The sequence below is a fragment of the Helianthus annuus genome, chromosome 6 (genome assembly GCF_002127325.2).
Source record: "Helianthus annuus cultivar XRQ/B chromosome 6, HanXRQr2.0-SUNRISE, whole genome shotgun sequence".
Lineage (NCBI taxonomy): Eukaryota > Viridiplantae > Streptophyta > Magnoliopsida > Asterales > Asteraceae > Helianthus > Helianthus annuus.
Genome location: NC_035438.2, coordinates 85,884,072 through 85,909,215, shown reverse-complemented (window position 1 = coordinate 85,909,215; position 25,144 = coordinate 85,884,072). Strand labels below are relative to the sequence as shown.

Genomic DNA, 25,144 nt, shown 5'->3' with positions numbered 1-25,144 from the left:
TTTATGTAGGACCCGGTCCCCTACCTGGAATTCTAGAGGTTTCCTATGCTTATCAGCGTAGCATTTCTGACAGTCACGAGCTGCCGCCATGCGTTGTCTTATCAAGTACATGCTCTGGGCCGGTATTTTGGCTTTCGCCAACTTCCGCCCAGCACAAAGGTGATCGGCATTTACCGGCATTTACCACCGTACAATGCCTCAAATGGTGCCGCCTGAATGCTAGTGTGGTAGCTGTTGTTATAGAGAAATTCTACTAAAGGTAGGTGTCGTTCCCACCTGTTCCAAAGTTAATAACACGTGCTCTCAGCATGTCTTCAAGCGTTTGGATGGTGTGTTCAGTCTGACCATCAGTTTGCGGGTGATAAGAAGTGCTCATGTCCAACCGTGAGCCAAAAGATTTGTGCATAGCCTCCACAATTCGGAGGTGAAACGAGGATCACAATCAAAGATAATGGATGTTGGCACTCCATGCCTGATGTGCGTGTAGCATTATATGTTTTAAGTTATATTTTAAACTCTTTTTAACACTTTAGTCAAGTTTTAAATTTATAAAATACGATATTATACTAACACTAAACACACATATGGGCAAGTGCACTCATTGTGAGCGTAGTATAGCGTTGATAAGATACCGAGGTCGTCCAAGGACACAATAGCTTTTAATACCGGTTTATCCTCAACGTCTAATCAAATCAAAATTTTAGAAAAGGTTTTAAATATGAAAATAAAAACTAAAAAATGCTAAAAGATAAAATAAAATAAAACAGACAGACAAGATGAATCACTTGGGTCCGACTCGCCTTTAGTGTAACCTTTGATGATTTCCGCACTTTTGCACTTTTTAAGAGATTATCTTAGTTATAGTAGTAGGCCCCTCTTTTGAAGGTGACGTTGTTGGACCGTGTTCCGACCCTGAATAGTCAGTAGAGAACGTTCATCTTCACGTACGAAGGCGGAATCAACGTAAATGAAGTAACAACAGCTTTCCTATTCAATTCCTTTCCTTTTATTGCTTTCTGATGTAAATTTGACAGAGTTTCACACCTAAAGCACACAACAGTTTCGCTCCAACGTACATCAACAACTGATCAGGTTCGCTTCAAAGTCCTATTTATAGTCCCTATGGTTTCGCTTGAATGACAAGCCAAATAAGTGAAACCTCATTTAACCTAATAAGCGAAACCTTATCTTGACAAATAAGCGGAACCTCTACTAACATGTTCATACAAGCGAAACTATGAACATATAATCTAATTTTGACTTTCTAGCTCCTAATTTGACCAATCTTGACCTATCTTAACCTAAGATCTAATGCAGACGAAGTCAACAGACATTCCATGCATCAACAGACTCCCCCTTGGATGTTGACGTAGTCTTCAGCTCCTGAGTCTTCAGTCTTGGTCTTTTCTCCAACTCTCTGTCTTCTTATCATAAGCATTCTATCTTCACATGTTTAGAATCACAACCTGACTCCAACTTCCATCTTCCCTTTGACTGTTAATCCAGACTCCCCCTTTCACAGACTCCCCCTCTCTGTATGCTGGAATCTGAGATATCTGGTTCAAGCTTTGACAGATAGCTTCCGTTGGGAATAATGAAGTCCAAACCTGTTACTCAACCAATAACATTACAATACTATCTTTTCAACAATAAATCACAAACTCAATCAGCTTTAGAAATCCACTCAAGTATTCAGGTCCAAATTAATGACCCTGATTACTCAATTAATCTACCAAGTTCAACTTAATGACCCTGGTTGATCATTTGACGAATCGAACTGATTTTATAAAAATATTTTCACATTTTCTAAAAACAATGTAACAAGCATCAACTTAATGAACTTGTTTTATCTTTGAAAACATCTCAATCTCTAACAAAGTAAGCTCTCCTCATTCTTCAGCTCAGAAAACTTAAATAAAGCAGAAATAAAATCTTTTTGGATTTTTAAAGTGATCTAAACTAAGAAATGACATGACAGAAAACTTAAATTGCAGAATGTAAAGAAAATGAACTATATACAAACTTATTTTTGGCGAGCGTGTCAGGGAATCATATCAGCTTTTCAGACAAATTACTAGTACCGTTAAGCTTAATTACATGCTCAGACTTAAACAATTCACCTCGATTGTCGATATACTGATCCATCTTAAATACTCACACAAATTTCAATCTACTCAGGATACGAATTAGATGATTTATGAACTTAGCTCAATTCATGTGTACCACCTCTTGAATATACTCCCGTATCCAGAACCCCAATATTCAGTCTTACAGGTAAGTATACTACAATGATATCTGTTTATAAATTAGGTATGCGAGGGCCGAGGGATCTCAGGTCGATACTTCCGTATACGCAGAGAGATATCAGCTTCGACTTTTCAGTATGTCCCCTTTAGAGGATCTTTTAGCTACAACAGCAGCGACTATCAATTTTATTGTTTCATCTGCATGCTGAGGGTTTATGCTGTGTTTCAAACATTTTGGTGAAAGTATTAGCCAAGGACTAGGTCAGAACTTCCGTTCAGCAGAAGTCCCAGAATAATACCCCAGACATCATTGAGTATAAAAACTTAATATATTAGAATACGAGACCTTTCAAACGAGATTTCAGGGGTTACCTATATATCCAAGTAGTGTTCCCCACAAATTTCACAAGTTTGAAATTTTAGGTTTATATCCCGAATAAATCAACTAAATGTGCGAAAACCTATCGATACATCATTAGTGAGACTGTTTAACTCATTTAGTCTTTACAAATCTTTAGCATACTGTAATTGTCTAGCCAATGTACTATCATTTTCCCTATATACACAAGCTCTTTTTCAATTTTATCATGTTTTTGTATTTTTTTCATTTTTTACTGTTTTTGTATTTTCTGAAAATATATCTATATACAACTAACTATACTCCCCCTAAATACCAAAACACGTAAAAAATCGACAAACCATTGCAGATTGTTTCTCGTCTTCATCCGCAACAGTACTCTCATCAACGCTCACAATTCCATCCGACACCGAAAGCAATTTCATACCATTAAGTTTTAACAAATATTGAAACCGATTTTTTATCAAAAGCTTTGGTATGCAAATCAGCTTTTTGTTCGTCAGTGTGGATTTTCTCAGTTCGTATCAACTTTTTCTCGAAGCAATCGCGAATAAAGTGATGACGAATTTCTATATGTTTAGTTTTAGCGTGATGTACTGGATTTTTTGTTATATTTATTGCGGCCTCATTATCAACAAACAGAGGTGTGTTAAGAAACTGCAAACCGTAGTCGCGCATCTGTTGCTGTATCCATAGGATCTGAGAGCAGCAACTGCTAGCAGAAACGTATTCCGCTTCACATGTAGATAGCGCCACAGACGTTTGTTTCTTACACTGCCAGGTAACCAATCTAGGTCCAAAGAACTGGCATCCTGCAATTGTTGATTTGGTATTGACTTTGCAGCTTCCGAAATCCGAATCGGAATACCCTTCGAGCGTATAATCGCCTTTTCTAGGATACCACAACCCCAATGTGGGTGTTCCTTTCAAGTAACGTAATATCCTCTTGACAATGATCATGTGCGAAGCTCTCGGGTTAGATTGCGAGGCACGTTGGGTACATGATATCAGGACGTGAAGCAGTTAGATACATCAAAGAACCTATATGGAACGGTAGAACGTTTCATCAACCCTGTCTCCGGTGAGATCTGGGTGAATCCCATGATTAGTCACAAGTGGGGTAGCAACAGGAGTTGAACTTGACATTCTAAATTTCTCTAGAATATCATGCACGTACTTCGTCTGGTGAATGAAAATTCCCTCGGGAAGTTGTTCAACTTGTAAACCCAGAAAGAACTTCATCTCCCCCATTGATGACATTTCGAATTTTCGCTTCATCACCTGTTCGAAATCTTTGCACAATTTCTCATTCGTTGACCCAAAAATTATATCGTCTACATAAAGCTGAACTATCAGAAGATGTCCGTTGACCTCTTTAGTGAAGAGAGTGGCATCCACTTTTCCATGTATGAACTTGTTAGCGAGTAGGTGTTGAGACAAAGTCTCGTACCAGGCTCTTGGTGCCTGATGTAGACCATACAATGCTTTGTCCAACAGATAAACTTTGTTCTTGTGGATTGGGTCAGTAAAGCCCGGCGGCTGACCGACATAAACCTCCTCTTTGACCTTCCCATAAAGAAACGCCGATTTTACATCCAACTGATAAACTTTGAAGTTCTTCCAAGACGCAAATGCTAGGAAAATTCTGATAGCCTCCAGTCGTGCTACAGGAGCATAGACTTCTGTAAAATCAATCCCCTCCTGTTGACTAAAGCCCTGAACAACGATTCGAGCTTTGTTCCTTACAACCACTCCTCTATCGTCTCTCTTACACTTGAATACCCATTTTGTAATTATTTTCCTTTGACCATCTGGCAAATCCACTAACTTCCACACTCCTAACTTTTCAAACTGACTTAACTCTTCTTGCATCGCTATGACCCAAGAGTCTTCAGTAAGCACCTCTTTATAAGTTCTCGGAACGACCTGCGAGATAAAACAACTTAATGAAAATTCAGTTTGTAAAGGTGCTACTGTAGAATAAAAACATGTTAAGCCCTGGTCTATTTGACGTCTTGTACGAACGCCTGAATGCAATTCTCCTATGATCAACTCCTCTGGATGATAAGAAAGAGTTCGCGGCATCACTTCGCTTGGAACATCAACATTTCCCTCCAGATTAGTAACATTCTGATCTGCATCTTGTTCACCAACTTGGTTTGTTTGACTTGATATCTGGATCTGCTCCCCCTCAGAGTCTGAATCACCATGATCAAAAGCTGGCATGTTTTCAGCTTCTTGATTATCATTCACCTCCGACTGATTACCAGGAGCAACTTCATCATCATGTTCACCAGCATTGCTAGGACCTGCTTGATCATCATTTGAAGTTTCCCGAGGTCTTCTAGAATACTCCGCTGGAAACCTTAGCTGCGACTCATACTCTCGCAAAATATCCAGCTCATCAAAGAAATCTTCATCATCCTCTGATTCTTCTCTCATGTCAAACGAATCCCAAAGTTTATCATAATGATAACGCCATGAATCACCAGGATTCTGTGGCGGCATAGTGTAACCTTGACATTCAACATTCGCTGCTTCAATAATCCGCTTCTCACTTGGAACGAAGACACGTCGCAATGGATTGGCATAACCAACAAATATTCCCTCGATGCTCTTCGGACCAAACTTTCCATGAGGCTCTATAACTGTACAGGGTGACCCGAACGGTTCTAGATACTTCAAATTCGGTTTGCGGTTATTGATTAGCTCAAAACATGTCTTGTTGAACTTCTTGACAGTAAGAACCCTGTTGAGTGTATAGCATGCGGCGGAAACAGCTTCAGCCCAAAAATTTATCGGTAACTTTGAATCTGCAAGCATAGTTCTAGCCGTCTCGATTAGCGTCCGATTTTTGCGTTCTGCTACTCCATTTTGCTGCGGAGTGTACGGAGCACTAAACTCATGCAGTATACCTCGTTCTTCACAGAGTTCTTCCATCTTACTGTTTTTGAATTCAGTACAATTGTCACTTCTAATTCTACTGATAGGCCTCTGGTACAGATTCTCAATTCTTTTAAACAATGCCATTAAACTGTCAAATGTTTCGTCTTTCGTTTTCAAGAATGAAACCCACGAAAATCTGGAATAATCACCAGTTATGACCAAACAGTAGTAATCTCCTGTAATACTCTTGACATTCACAGGACCAAACAAATCCATATGAAGCCTTTCCAAAGGTCTTGAAACTGAATTGACTTGCTTTGTCGGGTGTGACTTTTTCTTCTGTTTGCCTTTGACACAACTGATGCACTCCCCTTCCAGATGAAAACCTTTGACATGAACTCCTGTCACCAAATCATTATGCACCAAGTGATTCATCTTCCTTAGGTGAATATGCCCCATCTTTCGGTGCCATAATCTTGACACAAAACAATGAGCCTGACCCGTGGTTGTAGTAGCTACGCTCATGTCCAACACATACAGATCATTGACTCTTGGTGCCCTCATGATGATCCATTCCTCAGGTATCATAAATCCCGGTTTCAAGATCAAACATTCTTTGTCAGTGAAGTGAGTAGTATACATCCTATCACAGATCTGGGAGATACTCAGCAGATTATTCTACAGCTCAGCGATGTAGTTAACTCTCTCAAACGTTACGATTCCGTTGGATAACGTTCATTCACCTATAATCTTTCCTCCTTGATTACCCGCAAAACCAACGTAACCACCATTAATGTTTCTCACATCATACAGTAACGCGGTCTTCCATGTCATATGTCTCGAAGCTCCACTATGCATGATCCATCTGGGTACAAGTTTTGGAAGATCCTGCACATAACAAACAATCACTTAAACAACTTCAAGAAAGATGCTGATTCATGCTTCGCGATCCAGGAAGCTCCGGCAATTCAAACTGCTTAGTCAAACATGGAGTCCACCCAGGCGTCATCAGCCTTAGGTGTAACCTTGACTCTCGCAATTTGAATTTTGAAATTTTCAACCTTGAGAGGTGGAAAATTTGCATCATAATCAACCGTAATTGATTCTTTAGCCTTTTTCACTTCAGAAGTTGAAATTTTCTTTTCAATTTTGGGTTTCCAAACTTGTTGAGATAATGCAACCCTTTTGTAAAATTTGTCGTTTTTAGTTACCAACTTCTTTACGGGTTCATTTTTCACACTCTTTTTCTCAACAACGATTGGTGTTTTACCCTTCACCTCAACTTTCTTCTGTTGAGTCTTCATAGTTTCAGTCTTAGGCTTAACATTGGTACACTTTCGTGCAATGTGACCAACTTGATTACATCTAAAGCAAGTTCGAGTATCAACACCTCGACTCGTGCCTTCAGACTGAGACTGAGAAGCTCTTTTCTCAAAGAACTCTTTGTTTGATTTTGAAAAAATTTCTTTTTATTCATCAGCAAGTGAACTTGAACTGTTCACAAACTGTTTCTTCTCGACAAACCTCTTGTTTGGAACATTTCTTTTCTGATACGGTTTACCCTCCTGATAACCACCCGACCAGTTGTTTCTGTTGTTATTATAAACACGTGGTGGATTAACAGATTTCTTGTTGTAAACCTTTTCTTTCTCAAACCTCATTTTACTTTTCTTTTGACTCAGATTGTTCACTGCTGCCAACTCAACTTCGACCAGTTTGAAAACATTTGTCAATTTGTTCATGTTTACATTCTCAATCGGAAACTCTGAATCCGAAAACAACTTATCCAATCCCGACATCTTGTACATGACAAAAGTAGGTTCATCATTTAAGTTGTTCTTGGACTTTTGTTTCGGAATGTATTTGTCCAAGAAACACCAATCTTCCTCAGTAGTGTCACTATCCGTTTTAAACACATTTTCAACAACACCTTTTACAATATCATTTTGAACACTATCATCATTGGAAGATGTGAACGTGACATCAATGTTCTCCGGAAGTTTAACTTCACTTTCTTCCTCAAGTTCAACCAACCCAAATTGTTTTTTCGTGTAGTTATCAAGAACAGGTGGTGGAACTTTATGAAAACCCACCCCGGTTCCATCAGAATACACGTCCTCGCCAGCTTTGTTTTTGCCAATGGGTTTTGGAACAATATGTTGCAAAACAAAACTTGCGGAGCTATAACTGTTAAGCTTCAACTGGATTCGCTCGTTTTCAATTTTAGCCTCTTGAACTTTAAGTTTCAAATTAGCGATTTCATCCAGTTGTTTGTTGATTGATTCTTCTTTTACTCTTAGCACTGCTTTTAGATGCTCGTTTTCTTTAAAAGTTTTACCATTTCGATCATCACTATCTTTCACTGTGCTTTTGAGTTTTTCAAACTTTTCAGAAATCTGACGGTTTTCAAGAATTAACTTTTCATTTTCTTGTTTAACTTTTTCATGTTCAATTTTATCAGTTTCAATTTGAGCAGTTAATTCTTTAATCCGTTCAGTTGAAGCTTTAACTGTTTGGTCACGCGCAAGAATCTGATTCCTAACACTTCTGACCTTTGCTGTCAGATCTTTAACTTTCTCACCATTGAGATACGTGACAGTGTTACAAAATTTGCACTCTTTGTTGCAATTTTTGCAATCAGCATTTCCTTCGATCTTTTTACCTGACGCATTTGTTGACGAGTTTGGACTGACCTGGCCTTTTGACTCAGACACGGAGTTAGAGTCTACCTCAAGTGCTTTAGCAGCTAGCACTTTGTCATCCATTTTCCCAGGTTCTCTGTAGTCAACTCCTGCGTTGTATCGATAATGCCAATATCAGTCTTCTTTGCTTTCTCAATCTCTTCTTTCTCCTTTCTCTCTTTCTCTTCTTTCTCTTTCTCTTCTTCTTTCATTTTCTCAGTTGGAGTTCCCCACCATTTGTTTTGCCAATACTCATCCTCTTCTTTTATCTCCTTGATGATAGCTTCCAAATCAAGCGTTTTGTCATCAATCGCAATATTTCCATACTCATCAAGATAACACTCCCTCTCCGGATCCTATCTTCTCGCTCTTCTAGCTTCCAGATAGATACGAGAAATTCTAATGATTCTGTTTTCAGCAATCATTTTCCGATAGCTATACTTCTGCTCTTCAGTACGATCATCTTTCCACGGAATAGGTTCATCGTTTTTCGCCATGAATGCGTAACCAACCGCATCTTCTTCCGGTAAAACTTCTTTACTCCAATCATACCCCTCATCATCGTAAATCACCGCAAGAGCTCTAGATTTCTCTCTGTTATCTTCAGACTGCTTCAATCTATGCGGCTCAGATTTATTTTGATGATAAATCGCCTTCTTGTAGTAATCATCTCTGAAAGGATTTTCTGATTCATCAGCATACGCGTTTCTGCATTCTCGCTTGAAGTGACCCTTCTGCTTACACTTGAAGCATGTCACCTTCGATTTATCGAACCCCAACTTAGTAGATGGACCACCAATCGTCTTCCTGCCCGTTATTTCCATGAAACGCTGTGCTCTACGAACAGCACTTGCCATAGCCCAACGAATATCAATCAGTTCCATTTCTTCGGGATCTATCTGGTCATAATCTTCCTTTGTCAGGTTGGTATTACCGATCTTCCCAGCTACTAACCCTTCATATGATTCCAACACTGACGCCAAGAAGACCATCTGCTGCTTAGCCGACTCCTCGTCAAAATTCTGTTCATTCTTCAAATCTATTGCGATGTTGCACTGAAACTTTGCATCAGAATGACTTGCAGATGATGAAGATCCACCGTGATAACCACTGTGACTTCCACTGCTTTAACTGCTTTGACTTTCTTTGCTTGCTGTCGACACATTCTCAGCAGAAAATGCAGTCTTGGGAGAAGTAGCTTTCGGCATCATGCTCTTTGGATAGTATAGATCCAAATTCTGCTGGTAAGATGAGTGATTGACTTTGTACGTCTTCTTCAATTCCAGTTCGTGACTTTCAAGCCTCTCAATCACCAAATCTGGTTTCAAATTTTCAGGAGCAATAGTGTTCTTCAACATTAGCCCATAATATCTCCAATCCATCTCGTCTGGTAAAGAATCGAACAGTTTGTCAACAAGTTCTTCATCAGAATATCTGATATCATGTCTTGCTAATTCCAGCTTCAGATGACCGAACCTTTCTATCATTTTACAAACTGACTCATTCTTAAGACAACCAAACATATCAAACTCTTTCCTAAGAAGTTTCTTTTTTACTTTTTACAATTTCAGTACTTCCTAGACATTTCTTTTCTAGCTTTTGCCAAAGATCCTTTGCATTTGAATAATCGATCAAAGAGATGATGTCCTCCCGAACCGACTGAAATAACAGAGCCACACATTTTTGCTCGGCTACAAATGCATCAATCTCTTCAACCGATCTCAACGCTTCACCATTTTTGTTTCCATTGGCATACCCTTTCTTCAAACTTTTCCAGCTGGGAAATGCGAAAGCCATCAGCCAATCTTCAAACTTTCTAGACCACCGGCTTTACTGCTCGATAGCCATTAGCTTTGGGGGTTTATTGAATATTCCGAAGGCACTTTCCGATTCCCAAGCTTCCTTTTTCTTTTCTTTCGGCGGATTCTCATTCGTATTGCTTGAAGACGTATCATCATTTCCGGAATTTCCTGTGAATGCGTACATGTCGCTGAACGGATTTAAGAAAATATCATCCATCTTAAATGTACCTGCAAAATCAGCAAACACTTAGACAAATTTTCGAAATTTTAGAAAGTGATGACTGATAAGCGAATCTTTCAGCAATTATTACAAACAAGCGAAACTGATAAGTGTCAGATAAGCGGAACTCTAATGATCGAATAAGCGAACCAAGTAAATGTCTATTCAAGCGGACCAGGTGAGTGTCCGTTCAAGCGGAAGTATCAAATTGTTTGTTCAAGCGAAACTACAAGGTTCGTTCAAGCGGATCTTATTCAGTTCAGATAAGCGGAAGTGAAAATGCTCCGTTCAAGCGAACCTAAATTGTTCATTCGAGCGGAACTATCCTGTTTGTACAAGCGAAAATGTCCGAATAAGCGGATCTAACAAGTAATTTCGAGCGGAACTATTGTATTTCAAGCGAAACATTCAAGCAAAACTAGGTCTTTCAAGCGGAACCTAGTTCTAACCAGTTTTCACTATGTTTTAGTCCGAATTTTAACTTGAAACTTTCTAGGGTTTGTTATTACTGTGTTTCGCACGATATAGTCAAAATTCAGGCCATTTCAACCGTAAGAACCAGTTCAAACTGAAAAAGTATAAGAGAAAGAGAGTAGAAATGAGAGAATTTCGGCAGATTCAAGCTGTAGTAGTATGAACTCCTCGTCCTGAGCTCTGATACCACTTGTTGGACCGTGTTCCGACCCTGAATAGTCAGTGAGAACGTTCATCTTCACGTACGAAGGCGGAATCAACGTAAATGAAGTAACAACAGCTTTCCTATTCAATTCCTTTCCTTTTATTGCTTTCTGATGTAAATTTGACAGAGTTTCACACCTAAAGCACACAACAGTTTCGCTCCAACGTACATCAACAACTGATCAGGTTCGCTTCTAAGTCCTATTTATAGTCCCTATGGTTTCGCTTGAATGACAAGCCAAATAAGTGAAACCTCATTTAACCTAATAAGCGAAACCTTATCTTGACAAATAAGCGGAACCTCTACTAACATGTTCATACAAGCGAAACTATCAACATATAATCTAATTTTGACTTTCTAGCTCCAAATTTGACCAATCTTGACCTATCTTAACCTAAGACCTAATGCAGACGAAGTCAACAGACATTCCATGCATCAACAGACGTTACCTCAACCCAGTAGTTTGAGTCAGCAAGGATATAATCCTAAAGGGTCGGAATATTGAAAGATAATTAATTAAGTTATTAACGCGTAATGTGGTAGGCCCCTCTTTTGAAGGTGACGTTACCCTCGGCTAAGTGGTTTGAGTCAGCGGGGATACAATCCCACGTAGCCGGGTTAATGTATTAATATTAGTTTACATATGAGGGGATCAAGCCATTCGCACCCCCGCCATCTAATACCAGTGGGTATTGAAAGAGGTCCTAGTAAGCTTGACCCAGGTCCTTGCAGGATCTATACACTGAACAAGGCAAGAACCTTACCAAACCATTCCCTTAACCCCCGACCAGGTAGCCAACATATCTCTATACAGACCGTAGAGATGTGAATGGTATAAATCTTTTATGGTAAATTACATTTTTCATCCTTTATGTTTGTATCGGATTGCAGTGGATAGACTTTAACTTTAATAATTACAGTCGCAGTCCTTTATTTGGAAAACTCATTACACCATAGGTCCTTTGACCTCAACTTAGTTAAAATTTTCAATTAATTTTGATCATACAAGGGTAATATAGTCTTTTTACCATTTTATTTACAATTATTAAAATAAATAAAACACAAATAATTTTGGGTAAATTACGCTTTTCGTCCTTTATGTTTGTATCGGATTGCAATGGATAACCTTTAACTTCAATAATTACAGTTACAATCCTTTATTTGGAAAACCCATTACACCTTACGTCCTTTAGCACTAACCAACTTAAAATTTTCAGTTAACTATAACATGTGCCTTACACATGAGGGTAAGTTGGTAAATTTACCTATTATATTTAAAGTATATAATATTTTTCATTTCATTTTCACATCATCCACAGACCTAAAACATCAACCCCTTTCTCTTTTTTCTCCCTCATATCTATCTCTAGAAAACGCCGGCCACCACCTTGGTGGCGGAGCCACGGTGGCAACACCAACTACCACCACCACCAAAAACCTCTAGCACCCACCTCCCACCACCTGCAACCCCACCTCCTTTGGTCCACCCTCCTTCCATCTCACATCCCGTCTCCCCTCCAAATTTCCCAACCTTCAACCTGAAGATCCCCTTCCATATTCCCAGGATCTAACAATAACAGTTTCCTCCATGAATAAGCGATGCTCTATTGATGACCTTTGAAGATTCCGGGAAGGAAAGCTAGTGCGGATACGTTCGCAAGGTTTGTTTCTCCGATCTACTTCTCGAGTTTGATTGTTGGTGAAAACAGAGTAAACTTATGTCTTCACAAAATGGCATTTTATGGTTTTTGTTTTTTTCTTTTCATTATTAACCTAATAATTAAGTCAAAGCCTTTGAAATGTTTTATGTCTAAAAAATAGGATCAGCTTTTCTTGGATCAGCCTTTGAATTACAAGTCTTGATGTGTTGGACGATTGTTTCTGGTGGTGAATAGTTTCAACAACTGTTGGCCCTAACCCATCAGGGGTGTGGTAATTGTTTAACAACAAATGTTATTCTAATGGTGGTGGATGGATGGATGGTTTCAAATGAACAACAAATGTTATTCTGATGGCGGTGGTTGATGGTTTCAAATGTTGGCATCTCGTTGTGGCGGTGGTGGCACCATGGTGGCTCTAAGCAAAGGGTGAAAGGGCTGAAGATATATATTAATGTTTTTTATTTTTTATAATTTAAATAGATTGGGATAAAAGACATAAATGCCCTCATGTGCAAGGCACATGCTAACTTTAACTAAAATTTTTAATCAAGTTAGTGCTAAAGGACGTAGTGTGTAATAGGTTTTCGAAATAAAGGACTGTGACTGTAATTATTGAAGTTAAAGGGTATCTACTGCAATCCTATGCAAATATAAAGGACGAAAAGTGTAATTTACCCAATAATTTTTATAAACAATAAGTAACTCTCATCTCTCACTTTGAAATCTCTCTCTCTCTAAACTAAACACCAGCAACCACTACCTCAGCCACCCTAACCCACCTCATCCGCCACACCACTCCGACCTCCGTTTGCAACCCTAAGTACCACCAACCATTTTCCGGCGACATCCAGTCACCACCACCATTTCTGGCGACATCTGGTCACCACCAACCATTTCCGACGAGTCCAGTCACCACCACCATTTCCAAGGACATCAAGTCACCACCAACCATTTCCGGCGACATCTAGTCACCACCACCATTTCCGGCGACATCCGCTCAACACCACCACCACCACCATTGATTTTTCGTCCCCAAATTTTCATTAGTATCTAATACCCCCCAAATTTTTCACACAATATACATCAACTCCATAAAAAAGCTTCAATTAATCCAATTAAAACCAACAATTTAATAGCTAATCATGGCCCTCTGTTCTACAATTTCTTTTTTTTTCCCTTATACCCAACAGCTAATCTGGAACAATTCAACTCAAATATTAACATAATTTAGTGAAAATAAGCGATTCATGATTTAATTCTATCTAGAAAGAGCTTTAAAACTGCTTTTCTAGAAACAAAACTAGATACAAGCCTAAACACTTGAATCTGAATCAAATTAGGGCAAAATGCATCACTAAGCATCATCATTATCAATCTAACCTTTGCAGCAGGAAGCGGAAATGATACTCAGATCTGTAACAGAGATCATAATAGTTATAAATGGAAGGGTGGTGGTGTTGTGCAGTCGTGGCGTTAATGGTGGTGGTAGTGGTGCGTTATGATCTAGGGTTGGGGATTTTCATCGAAAAACTTCGTTCTTCACGGATTGTGGCTAGAGAGAGATAGATGTGATAAAGATGGTTATACATGCTGCGGTGGGGGTTGCAGACGCCGGTGGTGGTCATACGTGGTTGTGGGATGGTTGTTTTTTCTTTTTGTTACAGAGGGTGAAGAATGAGGGTGTATAATAAAGAATTAAAGATGGTTTATATGGGGAAGAAGGAGGGTCTATAAAGACAAAAATGCCTTCACATGAGGTGCACATGATATGACTTAATGTTTAAAATTAACTGAGTTAGTGATAAAAGACCTAAGGTGTAATGCTTTTAACGAAAAAAGGACAGTGCCTGTAAATATTAAAGTTAAAGGGTATCCGTTGTAATCCGGTACAAACATAAAGGACGAAAAGTGTAATTTACCCAATCTTTTATATTATATAGAGAATAAATAACCCCAAGACACCACGGACAAATGATAAGAAAGTTTCACCTTCAACATAAGAAACTAGTTATTAAAGTCATTAGTACAAAACCAAATAAAAAGTGCGAAAAGATTAAAAATCAAAAGTATTACACTAAATGCTTGTCTTCACCAAGTGATGTAAGATACTTAGGCAAACATGGCCTTTGATTGTCAAGAACTTTTACTATCAATCTTGGATCCCGAGACTACTACACACACTCTATGATGGATAATGGATGATGGTGGTGGATGTGGATTGTAGTGGTGGTGGAGTGTGGGTGAAGTGGGAGAGAGGTGATTTGCCAAGGGATGCCTTTGAATTGAACCAAGCACCCATATTTATAGCCTGCACAGAAGCCCGGACACGGCCCGTGTCCATCCTTATTCTCTTTCTTCATTAATTGCAATTTGTCTGTATTAGCTCCACACGCCCACGTGTCCGCTGGGCACGGCCCCGTGTGCAGAAACGTATCTGTACTATCAAGATTTGCTTGGATTCTGCGAATCTTAGCGTTGGCCATGACCTGTGTCGAGCTAGGCACGCCCCCATGTCGGGAATAGAAGCTTCTATAGCTTTGTTGTCACAACCCCAAAATCCACCTGCGGATAACACCCGCTTCGAGGGCGTGACTGACCAGGATCCAGCCACCAATTATACTGAGCATTTAAGAAATATTTAATATCCGTAGTAATTAGCAATATCAGAGTTTAGGTTCGGTAATTAGTTTAACAAAACAGCGGAAGCATAAACCAAAATAGTTTTAAAGACAGTTCGTTGTTCAAAACAGTTATCCCAACACACGGGTTTGACGAACACTACACATCCCCAAGCAGCAGCTCCTGAATCATTGGTTACCTGCAAAGCATGCAGTAAGGGGTCAACAATAATGCTGAGTGAGTTCACTAGTTGTCCAGTTTTAATTACCAAAAACTTGTTTCACCGGTTAATTTATCCGTTTATACATGCCCTGGGGAGCTACCCCAAAAGTTAGCGACTAAACTGTTTTTTTTTTTTTCCAATACCGAACACTAGGTAACCGTTGCGTATCCGCAGGATGCCCCGATGTCAATGTTCTATCATCATTGACGGATTTCTGAGTCTATTAGTTCACGCCCGTCCCAAACCAGGGCACGGTGTGAGGCTGGTAAACACCTAAATAGCGCTATCAACTAATAACCCGCTCGCCTAACCCGGCGACTAATCGGTATTTGTAGTAGGGACTTGAGTGATAGAGTTTCGTTTAGTGCCGTTAGTTGCAATCCGTATAAACAGTAATTAACCAAAAGGTTTCCCAATACCCGGGAAGGAAAAGTAAGTTGTGTTCCCAATAACCAGGGAAAGTATGTAAATGGTATCCCCTTTTACCAGGGGATAGGATTGTCCAAAAGGTTTCCCAATACCAGGGAAGGAAAAGTAAGTTTTGTTCCCAATAACCAGGGAAAGTATGTAAATGGTATCCCCTTTTACCAGGGGATAGGGTTGTTAGTCTCGTGTCCCAAACCACCGGGACGCATGCTTTTAAGTTGTGAACTCACCTTGGGTTGCTCGGTAGGTTTAGGTTACTCGGTCAAACACGCTGGTCACCATGTCCTAACATGGTTACCGGTATAGGTCAGATACAAGTATTCACGTAAAACACATACTGGCACGTAACATGCATACAAGTAAACAGTCATGGGGTTATTGGGCCGGCCTAAACAATTAAGCAGTCAACAGTAACACATAACCCAGTCAACAGATAGCCCATAACACATAATGGCCCAATAACCAAAGTGGACAGCCCACTCGCAACCAGCTGGTCTCGAGTCGCAACCAGGTGGTTTCGGCTTGTCACGTTATGGTTGCGAGTCGTAACCGTGTGGTCTCGAGTCATCATGCTGTGGTTGCGAGTCGCAACCGTCGTAGTCTCGAGTCGCAATCGTGAGGTTTCGAGTTGTCATGCTATGGTTGCGAGTCGCAACTACGTGGTCTCGAGTTGTCTTGCCTTGGTTGCGAGTCGCAACGGTGTGGTTGCGAGTCGTAAGCTGTCCCTTTCACGTACACGTGATGATGCAGATCTAACAGTCCAATATGTACTATGCAATCAGACCCAGATTAGGAAACAGCCAATAAGGTTCCACTAACATTTTTCCTAAACTGACCAGCAATGAAAATAGATCAAACTTTGCCATTTTTACATCTTCAAGTCATATTCAAACAAGTTCATCTTATGTTCATCATTTTCTAGGGTTTTCATATCAACATAATCATATATTTATGAACCAAAATCACATGTTTTAGCAAGATCAACATGCAAAACATACATTATATATCCGAATCTTAAGTTTAACATCATTATTTGCAAGGAATAAAGAAGCATAGTATGGTTAGTCATAATCATTCTTGAACTACCATTTGTTAGTCATTTAAACATGTTATCAAGCTTTGTTCACAAGGGTTTTCACATATAGTCAAGTTCCACAAATCATCCTAAAAATTATACAAAAACTACTACCCAAGCATTTCTAGTTCATATAACAAACATAAATCTCATGCACATAGTAACAACACTAACCGGTTGTGAAGAAGGAGGATGAGCCGAAAGAAAGGAAGAAAATGAGAGAAGGTGAAGTGTCCGAGTTAGTGGTCTTGACCGAGTCCTTGTCCGGGATCCTTGCTTGAACCGAAAATTGAAAGGGATTGGGGTGTGTTGTTGAGGGTTTCTAGTTGAGAGAAAAATAGTAGAAGTGTGTTTGTGTGTTGTGTATGAAATGAGGGAAAGTGGGGAAAGATGGGGTATATATACCAAGGGATGTTTCGGGTTGGGCTTGGGGTTTCGGCCCAAACCGGTTACGGCCCAAAGGCCCACTCGCAACCGCCCGGTTGCGAGTCATGGTCACAAATCACTCGAGACCTCATGGTCTCGAGTCGGGTTCCTTGTTCTCGGGTTGGGTTTTCGGCTCACATATAACACATACATATATACATACCAATGCACACATAACAAAGCACATATCACATAAAGATTCACGTTATCATTAAGTTTAGTCAGTCACTAGTCACATAATGTACAAACAAGTTACATCACGACACAACGAAAAGTTCTAGTTTTCGGGTTGTCACATCATCCCCAAGTTGAAAGAAATTTCGTCCCGAAATTTGATGGCACTCACTGAGGAAGCTAGTCAAGTTGTAAGGTTTTCCCGGTTATCCTGGGGTGTCACATCCACCCCCCGTTGATCTGGAATTTCGTCCCGAAATTCCGTAGCTTCAGCCTCAGTAGCGTTTGTACTGTTCTCAAACAGTTGGGGATATTTTTGTTTCATCCGATCTTCGCGCTCCCAGGTGAACTCTGGGCCGCGACGTGAGTTACAACGGACTCGAACAAGAGGTATTCTAGTGCTCTTGAGGACCTTAACATCCCGGTCCGTGATTTCGACAGGTTCTTCGACGAATTTCAACTGTTCGTCGATCGTGAGTTCCTTCAGAGGAACTACGTGCGTCTCATCTGACAGACACTTCTTCAGATTCGACACATGGAAAACGTGGTGAACTGCACCGAGTTCTGCTGGTAAGTTCAGTCTGTAGGCCACCTTGCCTATTTTCTCAAGGATTTCGAAAGGTCCAACGTACCGTGGGTTGAGTTTGTCTCGTTTACCAACACGAACCACACCCTTCCAGGGTGAAACTTTGAGTGATACCCGCTCCCCAACCTGGAGCTCAAGTGGTTTCCTGCCCTTATCGGCGTAGGCCTTCTGACGGTCACGAGCGGCCGCCATGCGTTGTCGTATTTGAGCAATCCGCTCAGTAGTGTCTACCACATGTTCTGGACCAGTGATTTGACTATCCCCCACCTCTGCCCAACAAAGAGGTGACCGGCATTTACGTCCGTACAATGCCTCAAACGGAGCAGCTTTAATGCTGGTGTGGTAGCTGTTATTATACGAGAATTCCACGAGTGGCAGATGCCTTTCCCGGCTGTTGCCAAAGTCGTTTACACAAGCGCGAAGCATGTCTTCTAATGTTTGAATAGCGCGTTCGGATTGCCTGTCCGTCTGTGGGTGATATGCTGTGCTCATAACTAAACGTGAGCCAAAAGACTTGTGCATTGCTTGTCACAGTTCCGAAGTAAAACGTGCATCTCGATCAGAGATGATAGAGGTGGGCACCCCGTGCCTCGAAACCACTTCCTTGAGGTATATCTTCGCCAGAGTGGAGAATTCATCTGTTGTCTTCGATTGCCAAGAAGTGTGCGGATTTCGTGAGTCGATCCACGATCACCCAGATAGTGTCGTTTCCGCGCTGTGATCTAGGTAGGCCAGTAACGAAATCCATGGAAATTTACTCCCATTTCCATTGTGGTATCTCTGGTTGTTGGAGTAGGCCTGAGGGTTTCTGATATTCCGTCTTGACTCGCGCACAAGTCAAACACTTGCTGACGTAAGTTGCTATGTGGGCCTTCATGCTAGGCCACCAATACGTAGTCTTAATATCGTGGTACATCTTGTCCGAACCAGGGTGTACTGAGTAGCGAGATTTGTGCGCTTCATTCATCGCAAGTTCTCGTAAGTCGCCATAGAGTGGGACCCAAATGCGTCCTGTTACATAATAAGCACCGTCTTCCTTCTGTTCTAAGTGTTGCCTTGACCCGCGTAGGGCTTCAGCTCTAACGTTCTCTGGTTTCAGTGCTTCTATCTGAGCAGCTCGTATTTGCGAAGGTAGACTAGAATGGATCGTGAGTTGTAAAGCTCTTACGCGCTTAGGCGTAGTGTCCTTCCGACTGAGGTCGTCTGCCACTACATTGGCCTTGCCCGGGTGATACCTGGCACTCGTAATCATTTAGCAGTCCGACCCATCGTCGCTGTCGCATATTTAGTTCCTTCTGCTTGAATATGTGTTCTAAACTTCCGTGGTCGGTGTAGATGGCGTACTTGGTTCCGTATAGGTAATGCCGTCATAACTTAAGTGCGAAGATCACTGCTCCCAGTTCCAAATCAAGCGTTGTGTAGTTCCTTTCGTGCGTCCTAAGTTGTCGAGAGGCGTAAGCAATAACCTTCTCGCGTTGCATCCGTGTGTAACTGGGATCCTGATTCGAAGCATCATGGTATACCGCTAGATCACCCGTACCCTAGGGTGAAGACGATGCTCAGTGCATTGCAAAGTTGGGATTCGAAAGCTGAAAAGACGTCCTCCTGTCTTGGTCTTTCACGAACGCAACACCCTGATGTGCCAACGAGACTTAAGCTGTGCGACCTTCGAAAATCTTGTGATTAAGCTGCGATAGTATCTAGTGGGACCAAGAAACTCTTGTATCCTCGAAGGGATCTTTGATGTTGATCAGTTCCTAACAAAATGGATCTTAGCGAGATCCATGTGTATTCCCACTTCGTTGTTTGATAAAAAGAAAACGTGTACTTCCCGAATCCTGAAGTCATACTTAGGTAGACTTCGCACGTAGACGCTCCTCCCCTAGAAGCTCTACAATGGAATACAAGTGTTGTTCAAGGTGCCCCTTTCTCCTAGAAGTGATTCAAAACGTACTAGATAAACACAGTTGCAGTGTGATCCATAAAGCAGCTGGTGGGTTGTTCACCCCAAAAGGTCATGGAATGATTCATCCGGTGTTTCCTGGAAATGGCCTTATTGCGTTCGCTATGCCGTTTTAGGAACATCCTCCATTTGGACTTCCATCTGATGTTAGTTCGTTCGCTACTCAATCTTCACATAGGAGCATGACCCATGTAACTGGTCAACAGGTTGCCAATACGGGATCGAGACAAACGGTTATGGGCTGTCACCTTGATGAGTTCTTAATAGTCAGTATACACACGAAAAGGCCCATCTTCCCTAGGATAAGTGGGGCTCCCCCAAAGCGAAGAACTAGACCCTACAAAACTCCTGTCCAACGGTTCCTATAGTTGCTTTGATAGATCTTGCGACCTTCCTGGCGCAAAATGGTAAAGGTACAAGTAATCAGGGCTGCCTCAGACGTGAGATCAAACTGAGATTCCGCCTAACAAATTTTCAGAAGAAAAACTGAATGTTCCTCGGATAGCACGCCGAGAGAAACAACGAACAACTGGTGGATCCTCGATCCACTTTTCCTTAGCCTTAACATCCGTAGCGGTTGCTAACACAGCGGAGTAATCTCTCTGTAGACACTTCTGGCCTCCACAGCTGAGATGGCGCTAACTATTGAACTACTCTGATGCTTTAGAACAATTGCCGATTCTCCACACAAAGTTTTCTCCTCACCGGGTATATTCGCGCGATTCCTGGGTAACCAATTCACACTAACTACTGCGTTGAAACCATCGAGTGTGGTAGAAGGAAGGTCGACATCGGACACTCGTCCCACAAGGTCGTGTTTACATCCTAACGAACTTTTGAGATTCTATTGACTTGCCATCAGTCGATTCCACATCTGGTTCGGTTTCAGGAAGTATCAGGGTTAAGCAGAATAGAGATGAAGCAAACAACTACCCATACAAGCTACCATGTTGCTACTATGCCTGGCGTCGCCTGCGCCAATCCTAAATGCCCTTCCACGAGCATCATTTCTAATGTTGTTGTTACGGTTGCGAGGACTCCCATTACTATCATCATTCCCCTGGTTGTTGACCTTGATGTTGTCGCGACTGTTGTTTCTGATGTCGTTGCTTGAAATGGTGCGCTACGATCCTTCACTGACAAGTCCATCTTGTCGCGTTTCCGTGCCGCGTCCCAAGGTGTACTTATTGAGCTGGCCGTTACGCATTTCCGCACCATTGTCGATTGTCATCGCTTATGGCCCGACTGATTCGTAAGAGCTGGCTCCTATGAGCCGCTGACTAGGGTTAAGGGTTCGATTGGAGTCAATTCGCTGATGCTCGTTGTCGGTGACTAGGGTCGTTCAAATGCTGAAGCCAGTAAGGTACTACGTCTACCCTCTTGACTGAGTACTACACGGTATGTTGAGATAGTGTTGCAGAAGTGATCGCACTTCGGGATTTAAGACGTCAACACGTTACGTTCCAGCAAGTGAAGAAAGGTGAGAAGGATATAGACCAATCATTGTCGTTTCAACACCCATCCCGGGGATGCTCGTACAAGCACCTAATGTTCTACACAGTTCGCTAGGCGTTCATATGGGTGTTCAGGTAATACTCGATAGCATCGAGGTTCGAAAGGGGTGCAGTGAGAAGTGAAAAGATCGTGTTCGAGTAGGAGACAATCACTGCTACGGTTCCTATGGACTGTTGTGTTTCTCATCATACAGATAACGAAACGGAACCCCTTTTTCACTTGTTAAGCCTCACTGGGACTTACATCCACCCCACTATATTATTATGTGTGCACCCACAATAATATTGTGATTTGCATGTTCATCTCAGCTCCTCTTAACTCATGTCAAATGGTTCCCCACACTCGAGTAGATTTCAAAGAGTATTAAGTAGTGTAAGTCACGGAGGTTTAGGGAATTACCACCCTATCAATCACATGATACGAGAAAGTGTTCAGGAATTCATATTGGTGTGCTAACGTGCAATCACATGCAATATCGTATGTGGGCGTTCACTAGTTAGGCATACTAGTACGTATAGCGAAACAGGAAACATAAAGTAAGCAAACAAGTAAACACTGGTCCGAGCTATGAGGTTAAAAGTGTTGAGCCTTGTACTTGGAGTGTAGTGTCGTCACGAGTCACGGGTTATAGTCTGGTTTTCTCCAAAAAGATTTTCCCCTTTTTAAAACCAAGTTCACTATAACCAATGGCTCTGATACCAATCTGTCACAACCCCAAAATCCACCTGCGGATAACACCCGCTTCGAGGGCGTGACTGACCAGGATCCAGCCACCAATTATACTGAGCATTTAAGAAATATTTAATATCCGTAGTAATTAGCAATATCAGAGTTTAGGTTCGGTAATTAGTTTAACAAAACAGCGGAAGCATAAACCAAAATAGTTTTAAAGACAGTTCGTTGTTCAAAACAGTTATCCCAACACACGGGTTTGACGAACACTACACATCCCCAAGCAGCAGCTCCTGAATCATTGGTTACCTGCAAAGCATGCAGTAAGGGGTCAACAATAATGCTGAGTGAGTTCACTAGTTGTCCAGTTTTAATTACCAAAAACTTGTTTCACCGGTTAATTTATCCGTTTATACATGCCCTGGGGAGCTACCCCAAAAGTTAGCGACTAAACTGTTTTTTTTTTTTTTCCAATACCGAACACTAGGTAACCGTTGCGTATCCGCAGGATGCCCCGATGTCAATGTTCTATCATCATTGACGGATTTCTGAGTCTATTAGTTCACGCCCGTCCCAAACCAGGGCACGGTGTGAGGCTGGTAAACACCTAAATAGCGCTATCAACTAATAACCCGCTCGCCTAACCCGGCGACTAATCGGTATTTGTAGTAGGGACTTGAGTGATAGAGTTTCGTTTAGTGCCGTTAGTTGCAATCCGTATAAACAGTAATTAACCAAAAGGTTTCCCAATACCCGGGAAGGAAAAGTAAGTTGTGTTCCCAATAACCAGGGAAAGTATGTAAATGGTATCCCCTTTTACCAGGGGATAGGATTGTCCAAAAGGTTTCCCAATACCAGGGAAGGAAAAGTAAGTTTTGTTCCCAATAACCAGGGAAAGTATGTAAATGGTATCCCCTTTTACCAGGGGATAGGGTTGTTAGTCTCGTGTCCCAAACCACCGGGACGCATGCTTTTAAGTTGTGAACTCACCTTGGGTTGCTCGGTAGGTTTAGGTTACTCGGTCAAACACGCTGGTCACCATGTCCTAACATGGTTACCGGTATAGGTCAGATACAAGTATTCACGTAAAACACATACTGGCACGTAACATGCATACAAGTAAACAGTCATGGGGTTATTGGGCCGGCCTAAACAATTAAGCAGTCAACAGTAACACATAACCCAGTCAACAGATAGCCCATAACACATAATGGCCCAATAACCAAAGTGGACAGCCCACTCGCAACCAGCTGGTCTCGAGTCGCAACCAGGTGGTTTCGGCTTGTCACGTTATGGTTGCGAGTCGTAACCGTGTGGTCTCGAGTCATCATGCTGTGGTTGCGAGTCGCAACCGTCGTAGTCTCGAGTCGCAATCGTGAGGTTTCGAGTTGTCATGCTATGGTTGCGAGTCGCAACTACGTGGTCTCGAGTTGTCTTGCCTTGGTTGCGAGTCGCAACGGTGTGGTTGCGAGTCGTAAGCTGTCCCTTTCACGTACACGTGATGATGCAGATCTAACAGTCCAATATGTACTATGCAATCAGACCCAGATTAGGAAACAGCCAATAAGGTTCCACTAACATTTTTCCTAAACTGACCAGCAATGAAAATAGATCAAACTTTGCCATTTTTACATCTTCAAGTCATATTCAAACAAGTTCATCTTATGTTCATCATTTTCTAGGGTTTTCATATCAACATAATCATATATTTATGAACCAAAATCACATGTTTTAGCAAGATCAACATGCAAAACATACATTATATATCCGAATCTTAAGTTTAACATCATTATTTGCAAGGAATAAAGAAGCATAGTATGGTTAGTCATAATCATTCTTGAACTACCATTTGTTAGTCATTTAAACATGTTATCAAGCTTTGTTCACAAGGGTTTTCACATATAGTCAAGTTCCACAAATCATCCTAAAAATTATACAAAAACTACTACCCAAGCATTTCTAGTTCATATAACAAACATAAATCTCATGCACATAGTAACAACACTAACCGGTTGTGAAGAAGGAGGATGAGCCGAAAGAAAGGAAGAAAATGAGAGAAGGTGAAGTGTCCGAGTTAGTGGTCTTGACCGAGTCCTTGTCCGGGATCCTTGCTTGAACCGAAAATTGAAAGGGATTGGGGTGTGTTGTTGAGGGTTTCTAGTTGAGAGAAAAATAGTAGAAGTGTGTTTGTGTGTTGTGTATGAAATGAGGGAAAGTGGGGAAAGATGGGGTATATATACCAAGGGATGTTTCGGGTTGGGCTTGGGGTTTCGGCCCAAACCGGTTACGGCCCAAAGGCCCACTCGCAACCGCCCGGTTGCGAGTCATGGTCACAAATCACTCGAGACCTCATGGTCTCGAGTCGGGTTCCTTGTTCTCGGGTTGGGTTTTCGGCTCACATATAACACATACATATATACATACCAATGCACACATAACAAAGCACATATCACATAAAGATTCACGTTATCATTAAGTTTAGTCAGTCACTAGTCACATAATGCACAAACAAGTTACATCACGACACAACGAAAAGTTCTAGTTTTCGGGTTGTCACATTTGTCCTTTCTGCAGACAACTGACCACGCCCCCGTGTCCGCTGGGCACAGTGCCGTGGTCAGCCTTCTGTTTCTTTGTTTTTGCTTGGGAAGATGCTGTCGAGGGGTCGGGCATGCCACGTTTATTCCTTTTCTTGTATTTAGGTTAGATTTTGTTGCATATTTGTTCCTTTTGTTCATATACGCTCATTTAGTCCTGAAAATACAAAAGGAAGACAAAAGCACGCTTTTTCCAACATTAGTACTAAAAAAGGGTTAGTTTTATGGCTCAATTGATGTATTTTATATGTTGCATTTTACACACATCAAATACTCCCACACTTGAATCTTTGCTTGTCCTCAAGCAAAACTCTTTATAATGTGGCTTACACGCC

The 25,144-nt window shown here is 41.3% G+C and overlaps 1 long non-coding RNA gene across 1 annotated transcript; it reads left to right on the top strand.

Annotated features, from left to right (window-relative positions):
• Positions 1-12,176: 12,176 nt before the first annotated feature.
• LOC110927805 lies at positions 12,177-13,156 on the top strand. Its single transcript, XR_002585911.2, has 2 exons — positions 12,177-12,533; positions 12,694-13,156. It is a non-coding gene; the product is annotated as an uncharacterized LOC110927805 (long non-coding RNA).
• The last annotated feature ends 11,988 nt before the right edge of the window (positions 13,157-25,144 follow it).